This window comes from Vombatus ursinus, unplaced genomic scaffold (genome assembly GCF_900497805.2).
Source record: "Vombatus ursinus unplaced genomic scaffold, bare-nosed wombat genome assembly UNPS02009205.1, whole genome shotgun sequence".
Classification (NCBI taxonomy): Eukaryota; Metazoa; Chordata; class Mammalia; order Diprotodontia; family Vombatidae; genus Vombatus; species Vombatus ursinus.
The window spans coordinates 2,080,136-2,090,074 of NW_020948983.1; positions in this window are offsets into that span (position 1 = coordinate 2,080,136).

Below are 9,939 nucleotides of genomic sequence, written 5' to 3' on the forward strand. Positions count from 1 at the left end.
ACCTAGTTTAGGGTTTTAGTTTTAACTATTACCAGCTACATTTTTCTTATGTACAGAACTAAAATTGTCACTACTTTTCTCAAAACCTTATACCAGTTTTCTGTTGCTGATCAAAAAATTGAAAATCCTTTGCCTGACATTTAAAGCCCTTCACAGTCTGGCACCAGCCTGCATTTCAGCTTTATTTCATACTCCTGTACTTTCATCTATAAGCTCTGTGTTCCATCCAGGACACATCCTATGCCTAATAGCCAGGCTTTTCCTTCTGGTTTTCCTTATGCCTACAATTTCTCTCTTTGCTTCCTTGCTGTCTGCAAAAATCCTACTCACCCAAAGGAAGATAGAATCCTAGCTCTTCGTGGAATCATGGGGTCATTAAATCCACCCCCAGCATTTTCCCAATGAGGAAACTGAGACTGAGGTGAATTGGCTTTTCCAAGGTCACACAATAAGTTAGGGCTAGCGAGACTAAATAAGGCACAGCTTCAATATTCCATGAAACTTTCTGTGATCTTCCCATGTCAGATGTTAGACACAACTACTGTTTATTGAATTGATTTAATTATTCAATCAACAAGAATTTATTACGTGTGTTGAGCTGATTTGTTAATGTGCTAAATACTGTAATTTTAATATGAATAGCTGTGCCCACTGAGTAATTACAGAACAGAGAGAGGTAGGTTTGGAAAAGAGCATTTCTGCAACTTTCAGTAACTATTTCCATTCAACAAATGCAATTGTTTTCCTATACTTTTAAGGTATATTTATTTCCCTTTTAAGTTTCTAAATTGGCTTTAAATTGGCTTTTGTTGTTGCTTTGCTTTCTTACATTTAATGCCCACCTTGATTTCACTGAGGTCCTTCTCTTAGGAACCTCTCAAATTGAGATAGAACAATGGTTAGAGGTTTTAAGTCTTCGATGGCCACCCTCCGGTCTAACTCATTTCTCGTGTGCTTTTAGTTGGTTCTAATACCTGTTTCATTTAATTAGTACCTTGAGGGTTGTGTTTAGGCCACAAGAGCTTGTCTTCTTCAACTTTTCCCTCACCCTCCCACAGATATCTCTAATTCCATACCTCCCCTCCTATAAGGAAGCCTTCAAACCAGGGGTTTTATTTGACCTACTGCCCCCTTTAAAAAAAAATTACTCAGCACCCCCTTGAAATCTACTTTCTTCAATCCTGTAATTTTTTGAAATTTGCATAATTCCAAAGAAATATAATTTTTAAAAAAAATGATGCATCTTAAATTTAATAATTCATTGTAAATTTGTGGGTTTTTTCCTGCATTGAAATTTTGATAATGTAATATTGAATCATGTAACCATATAGTATTGTATTGTAGACAAGTCGTTACATACACCCCTGCTGATGCATGCTGACCTTCCTGAAAATGTGCAACATATGCATCTGCCAGCACTTGCTTGTTAAAACCTGTCAATAGACTTGACTCCCAAGCAGTTATAACTTGCATTTTATGTGTTTATTTGGAAAATTATGTAATCACTACTACTTTAACTCTGTTTTACAACAGATAAAACATGTATGAATGGGTTTTCAAAATTTTTTTATCTTCTTTCCTTATGCTTCTACTGCCCCCTTATTTTTATTCAACACCCCCCCCAGTTGCACCTGAGGCTACTACTGTCCCCTCCCCAGGGGATGGTATCACCTACTTTGGGACCTTTTGCAAGTTTGAAGGGGTGACACCTGACACAGTCTTCCTTCCTGGGTCTCCTTTGAGGAGTTCATTTTTCTCTTTTCTTCTGAGTCCTCTATGTTCTTCATATCAATCCCTGTGGCCTTTTAAGCTTCTTCTCCCCTCCCTTTCTTGTTCTGAGTCTGCAACTCTGGACCTAGATAAAAAAGCTCTAGTTTCAAATTAAGCCTCAAAAACGAACTAGATATGTGACCCTGGGGAAGTCAATAAAACTCTCTTGGCCTCAGTTTTCTCATCTTGAAAATGGAGATAATGTATCTGTGTACTACTTACCTCTTAGGGTTGCGGGGAGACTTAGATGAGCTAATATATGTAAAGATGTTTTGAAAACCTTAAAATGCTGGAGGAACATAAGCTATCGTCAATATTTAACCTCGCTGAGTCTCAATTTCCACATCTTAAAAATTGGGATAATAGTATCTGTAGTACCACATATGACTGTAATGAAGCTTAAAAGAGATAGTGTATGTGAAGGGCTTTGCAAACCTGAAAGTACTGTACAGAGTGTCCCAAAAGTCTTGGTGCAGTTTTAAGCTTGAGCAGCTTAAATAAATAAAGCTTTAATAGCTGAAAACTGCAGTAAGACTTTTGGGACTCCCTATATAAATATCATCATCATCATCATTATTATCCTCTTCTCATCTTTTTTTCAAATTAGCTCTCGTAGAAATGGTCATGGGGCAAGTCCCTATCCTGCTATTATGGTTATTTTATATTTAATGTGCTGCAGACTGTTACACAGGTGCATGAAATAACCTTTTTAATGGAATAAAAGTGTTGTGATGTAAACCGATCTTCTGTGACCTCACTTCAATTGAAAACATTTTTTTCAGACAATCCTAGTAGCAGTGAGGATGGTGGGGATAATATACCGTTTATCTTCATCTCTGAGATCTGTCATCCTGCTTCTGTGTGGTTTCAATTTCTTCTACTAGGTTTCTACAATTTGAAAGCTTTTCACTCCATGTAGTTTGGAGAGTGAGGATTTATTTTTAGAGATATCTGTTTAAAAAAAAAAACCAAAAAACAAACAAACAAACCAGATCACTGTTCTTAAATCCTGGACAATTGTGGGTAGCAGTTGTGTCTATGGGGGCAACTAGATGACAAAGTGGATAGAGTTGCTGGGCTTGAAGTCGGGAAGACTTGAATTCAAATCTGGCCTCAGACACTTACTAACTGTGGGATCGTGGGCAAGTCAATTAACCCTGTTTGCCTCAGTTCTTCATCTGTAAGATGAGCTAGAGAAGGAAAGGGCAAACCACTTTAGTATCTCTGCCAAGAAAACTCCAAATAGGGTCATGAAGAGTCAGACTTAACTAAAATGACTCAGTAAAAGTGCTCTGAAATTGAGGGAATGTCCATCAATTAGAGAATGACTGAATAATTTATGGTATAAGAATGTAATGGAATACTGTTGTTTCATAAGAAACAGTGAGCAGGCAGATTTTAGAAAAACCTGGAAAGACTTGCATGAACTGATGCAAAGTGAAATGAGCAGTACCAGGAGAACATTACACACCGTAACAGCAACATTGTGTGACAACCAATTTTGTTAGACTTAGCACTTCTGAACAATGCAATGATCTGAGACAGTTCCAAAAAAACTCATGATGGAAAATGCTATCCACATCCAAAGAAAGAACTATGGAGTCTGATCAAAGCATACTATTTTCTCTTTTTTTTTTTTTGTTGTTGTTGTTTGTTTTTTGTTTTTCATGGTTTTTCCTTTTTGTTCTGATTCTTCTTTCAAAATATAACTTATATGAAATATGTTTAATATGATCATACATGTATAGCCTATATCAGATTGCATGCTGTCTTGGGGAGGGGGAGGTGAAGGGAGGGAAGAACATTTGGAGCTCAAGATCTTATAAAAGTGAATGTTGAAAACTAAAAATGAATAAATTAATAAAGTTTTTTTAAAAAGTTGTACTCTGATAATCCTTTAGTTCTAGGACAAGATATTTTGAGGTCTGTATTTATTTATTGTAAGATATTTTTCATCCATTGGTTTATGGAAGATGGTGAGCTTCTGGTGTTTAGCCACCAGGTCATGTCTTGCTAATGCCTCCTGCAAATTATTTTATTTATTTAGCATATATCTTGTTTATTCTTATATATGTACACATTGTATCCTCCAATGGAATGTAAGCTTCTGGCAGTCATGTTAGAGCAAAAGACTTGGGCTGGTTGTACTTACTTCTTCAAGGATGGAGTCAAGTTCCAACAAAAAGTTCTGCTTTTTCCCAACTTCTTCTGTGCCTGTCTAGTAACAGAGACAAACATAAATTTAAAATATGACACAGAGTTAAACCCCTGCCTTAATATTAGGAATATTCCTAACTGGGGGCTCTGGGTCATTGGGATTTTATTACTAAATTTTTGTTTGATATAAATTTGGTAATGCAATAGAGGAAGGGACTGCCTGGACTTGAGGGGACATATTGCTATGTTTAAAAAAACAAAGAATTCATTGTTTTAACAGGGTGAGGTTGATTAAATCTCTAGAGACAGTGAGGATTGGGACAAAACTCACAACCCAAACAATCCCTGCCTTTCGGGAGCTTTGTACTAGAATGGATATACACAAATATGCAAATACAAAATCCTTTTAAGAGGGTTGTGGTTCAGTTGTGTCCCACTCTTGATGCCCCCATTTGGGATATTCTTAACAAAGACAATAGAGCGGTTTGCTGGATCCTTCTGCAGCTCATTTTACAGATGAGGAAACTGAGGCAAACAGCTAAATCAATTGCCCAGGATCATATAGCCAGTAGGTGTCTAAGGCCAGATTTGAACTCAGGGAGATGAATCTTCCTGACTTCATGCCTGGCCCTCTATCCACTTCCACTTCACCATCTAGCTGCCCATTTTTTCCAAGAGAGAGAGACCTTAATAAGTTGGAGGGTAAGGAACAATCTTCTGTAGGAGATAGCACCTGAAAGAAATGAATAATTATACCAGGTAGAAGTGAGAAGGTAGGCCCACAAGTGGAAGGTGGATTGTAGTATGTAAGGAAGAGTATCAGGCCAGTTTACCTAGAAAAGAGGGCATGTGAAAGGGAGTAATATGAAATCACACTGGAGAGGTAGGTGGAATTAGAGTGTGTAAAGCTTTAAATGCCAAGATGAGGAGTTTGTATTTTATCTTAGAGGCATTATTAGGGAGCCACTGAAGATTCATTTGTTATGAAATTCGCTATTACCTCTGGTCTTACTCATGAAGATCATTGCATTGATTTTGGCTTTGAAAGAGTCAGCCTGTCCTACAATTATATAATATATGCTTACAATGTAAACATTTTTAGTTGTTGCCGTTGTATATCACCATAGTTGACACTGAACAAATTTGATTATATTTGTATTCAAATATTCTCAACAAGGGAAACAGAAGGATTAATCATTCAATAAAAATAGGAGCAACCCTGTGAATGTGTTTTAACAAGTTTCCCCATTGATAAATAGAACTAATAGGTGTAATTGTCAGCTACAGAGACAAAAAAGTCATCCACTGTGTCAAAGAATTTCTACAATGCTTTGGGCAAGTTACAGCTGGATCACCTTAAGGAGTTTTGTGTTTTCTGGCAAATGACTCACAAAATCATTACTTCGATGGAGCTTTTCAGTGAACTTAATCAATTAAAAGGATTTTGAGTATTTCCTCCCCAAATTAAGTTATACCAAATAAAATTTTTTGCAATTTTCCAATGAAAAGAAAAAGAGAGAAAATGAAAACATCCCACCACCAAGCCCTCAAATCCCCTGTAGTACAACATTATACACATTTCTCTCTCTAGCCTCTAAGCAATTCTCTTTTAGATTGATGGAAGCAGCTTTGGAGCTCTAAAGTTGACAAATTTACTTATCATTCATGATAATCACTCCTGCTGCTGTGAGGAAAAAGTTTTAAGTACCTAAGCGTTTGGGGATTACATTATGACATCCTAAAGAAGTCAGAAAATAGCTTATATGAATGATAAAACAACACAAGTCAGGAACCTGAATCAGATAATCATAATATTCGCTTTTAAAATAAAGTACCTTCTCAAGTTGCATAGTGTGTTCATCTCAAACTGGGAAAACACATTAAACATTTGTGACTTCCTGGTTTTATTTCAACATTTCAAGTTGGGTTACTACCCTGGTTTTTATGCTACTGACTTCATATGGAATTTTTATTTTTCAAAGTCTATCAAATGTCATTATGAAAAGTATGTATTACAATTAATATTCCAAGAAATATATTATATTGATGTGAACAGTGAACTGAGAATAGACAGGAATACAGGAGTGGACATATATTTAGATATAGATATACATATATATGTATGTATATATGTGTATGTGTATACACATATTTTTCTTCTGTGTTCTCTAGTCTCACTAGAGTTGAAATCCTTTCATACAAGTTAAATATTTACCTCTTTTTTATTCTGTCTTCACAACTGCCCTAAAATTGACATAGAACAACATGGTAAACATTCCTAGAATAAGCCACTTTTATTTTCAATTTTTAATTTTTGTGTCTGTGGCGATGATAAAGAGAAATAGGAGGCCTTTCCCCCTCTTAATTCTAGTGCCTTCCCTGTTAATTATTTCCTATTTATTCTGTATATAGCCCGTTTATTCATATTTGTTTTTTTGTTGTCTCCCCTTTTAGACTGAGAGCTCCTTGAGGGCAGGGACTGACTTCCCTTGTTTTGTATGCCCAGTGCTTAACATAGTGCCTGGTGTATAGTAGGTGCTCAATAAATGTTTATTGACTGACTGAGTTCTTCTTCTTCTATAAAATGAGAATAGTCATTAATCTACTATCCAAGCTGATAAAAAAGTATATTATGGTAGAATATAAACTCCTCAGGGGCAGGGGCTGTTTAGTTTTTGTCTTTGTTAACCCTAATGCTTAGAACAATGTCCGGCACAAAGTGAGCACTTAAATACTTGTTTAATTGAATTCTGTTGAATTAAATATTGGAAAGTGTTGAACTTGCCAAGTGAAATAAGTACATATGTGATAGTGTACCCTTTAAAATGACTAACATTTATTTTTTGAAGTTTTCACAGGAATTTTCAGAGAGCTGAGATAACTCTCTTGCTTGAAGATTGGAAGAGAAAATGTGTGTAAGAGTGGGTCTCAGAGTTGTTATAAGTATTAGGTAGAAAAGTTCCCCTATTGAGTGGGTGCAGAAGGGAACAGTAGGAATCTCACTCCTTCTCTGGCCCCTACCCATGGAACATGACCGTTATCAGTTTTCTACACCAACTTTTCTTACATCAACATGAACTACTCACCTAGTCACCACCCTTAGCTTCATCCCTCTGGAGGCATCTCTCTGAGCATATTTGTAGAACAATGGATAACAGGACTGTGTAACCATAACAAACACTGTCCTCTTCCTCACCAGTTAGGCAGTATTTTAAGATCATATTTTGGCCTAAGGGAAAAAAGACCAGATCCATGCTTTCCCTACTTTGGGAAGCTTATAATAATTGATAAGACTTTCATCAGATCCTCTAGCAAGATCTTGGCAAAATTCAGACAAAGCATCTCTCTCTTCTTTCCCCCCCTTCTTCTTTTCCTCTTCTTCCCCCTTTTATCTCTCTGTCTTTCTTTCTCTTTTTCTCGCCCTCTCTCCCCCTCTCCCTCTCCCTCTTTCCTTTGTTTCTTCTCTGCCATAACATGCTTCATTGTATCTCTCTTCTTTCTCTTGAAACTTCATGATAATGAAACACTCAAACCAGAAGCAGTTATGATCAATCAAAACCTAATCTCAGATAGCATTCAAAACTAATTAAACAATATAAATGTAACTTTGAAAAACTGAGATAAGCTTTGGAATAGGAATTCATTCTTCCTGGCAAGCAGTAGAGTAAATGGAGGAAGAGAGGGGAGCAGTGCGATGTCACCATCATCCTTGTAGACAAACTCGGACAGCTATAGTCTCTCAGTCTAGCCCTAGGTGACATTCTCATTATTTAGCTCCTGATTGTGGTAGCAAATGCAGTAGCCATGGCTCCTCTGCTCTCCATCATTCACACTTGCTCACCAGAATCCACCCACTTTGGAGAAACCTCACCACCCTTACTCATGTCTAGGTCCCCAGGAGATTTCTGCTCCTCTCTGTCCAGGATGAAAGAAAAGCTTACCATCTCCTCCAGGAGCAGTGACTGCCCTCTTGGTTCCAGGGATTTGAGCAGACTGGCATTGGAAATTTCATTTTGGTCAGCAGAAACTGATCTCCATGAAGTCCTACATGTGTACAAAACTAAACAGCAGGTATTTGAGGCCTGGTGGCGGGTGCTTTTTTCTTTACTTTCCATTTTGAAGGGATAAGAATTTATGCTCTTGATAACCTAGCTTGGAGGAAATTCAGTGAAAATTCTTTGGATTGACCAATTCATGGAAATTCTTCATCAACACCTGGCATTCACTCTTTCCTCACTCCTGTCTCTTAGAATTTTTAGCTTAGCTTGTGTTATTTCCTATTTGGCACCTATCCTGATACATCCAGGTGTTAATGCCTTCTCTCCTATCAGTTTACCTAGTATTGATTTATTTGTAAACATTTAGAAAATAAGCTTCTTAGGGGCAAGGACAGATTTGGTTTTGCTTTGTGTTCCCCGTGCTTTGAATTCAGCAATGTTTGCTGACTTAAATTGTTGAATTGGTTATATTAAGCTCCGCTCTTTTTTATGTAAATCCCTTGTCACCATTTTCAGAGTGCTTTAGAAAATAAACTCTCCTACCCCAGAAGTTTTTAAGAACAGTGAAAAGCTGGAACAGAGTACTTGACAGTGAAATTGTCTTCTTCTGGAGAATAGTTGTAACCATAAACTGTTATTTTCTGTTATTGACTGTAGATGACTAGTAATTGGGTCAGAGCCAGGGATTTGTTGGAGCTAGCTAGAGCCTATGGTTAAATTTTCAGTGTGAGCATTTACAGCTTGGAAATCAGAATGTTACAAAGCAGGGCTTGATTTCTTGTTTTGTTGATTGTCTAGACTTAAGAAAGTGATGGAGCAAATCTTAATAATGTAGACTAAACTTTAGAATGTGTCATGGGTACATTTTTGAGAGCTGGTTGTTAAATATTTATCAGCACAGCGCTGGTAGAACATAATTCAAAGGAAGCCAAAGGTATAGGTTACATCTCAGGGTCTGTGAGGGGGTAATTTAATTTGGTCAGGCAGAACTGTACCTTTGCAAAGCCTCTATTTAAAAAAATTATGAACTGGAAAATTATATACAAATATGAGCATTTTCCACATATAAAAAAGGCCAGAAAATGTTGATTGTACATGAAACTGAGAATCAACTAAATGTGACTCATCCCTTTGAATGTATGTTCAACATAACTTGGTAGTGCCAACATTGCTCTGCTTTTCTGAACCTCCTTCTGTTCTTTTCTGTATACAATATTTTTAAGTGCTCCATTTGCTTTATCTTCTTTTCTCCCCTTTTTTTCCCATTATTATTATTCTTTCTATTCTCTCTCTCTGCCCTGCCACAACAGACACATATAAAGGCCCTCCCTTGTAACAAATGTATAGTAAAACGACACATTTGTGTTGTAATGGTTGTCTCTGGAAATATGTGTGCTGTGCTGCAGCGAGCCCAACATCTCCCACTCTGGAGGTGGGAGGAATGCTTTATCATCATCTTCTGGGGTGGTGATTGCTCTTTTCGTCGATCATTTTTCTTAAGTCTTTCCAAGTTATTCTCCTTTATAATATTACGGTCATTGTAGAAATAGTTTTAGTTTCACTGATTTCATTCTGCATTCGTTCATTCAAGTCTTCCCAGGTTTCTCTGAATTTATCCCTTTTGTAATTTCTTATGGTTCAGTGATATTTCATTAAATTCGTAAAACCATAACTTATTCAGCCATTTTCAGTGGTTGAGCATCCAGTTTCTTTCCAATTCTTTGCTACCACAAAAATAGTTGCTATAAATATTTTTGTACATGAATCTTTTCCCTCTTTCTTTGATCTTTTTGTGGCATATGCTTAATAATAATGTCACTGAGTCAAAGGGTATACACAGTTTAGGCTGTAGTTCCATATTGCTTTCCAGAATTTTTGGACCATTTTATATTTTTGACCAACAGTGTATTAATGAGTCTCTTGTCCCATAGGCCTAGCCAACAATTGGAATTTTCCTTCTTTTGGTCATCTTTGTCATTCTGATGTGGGTGTAGGGTGAGGTAAAAAACTTCAG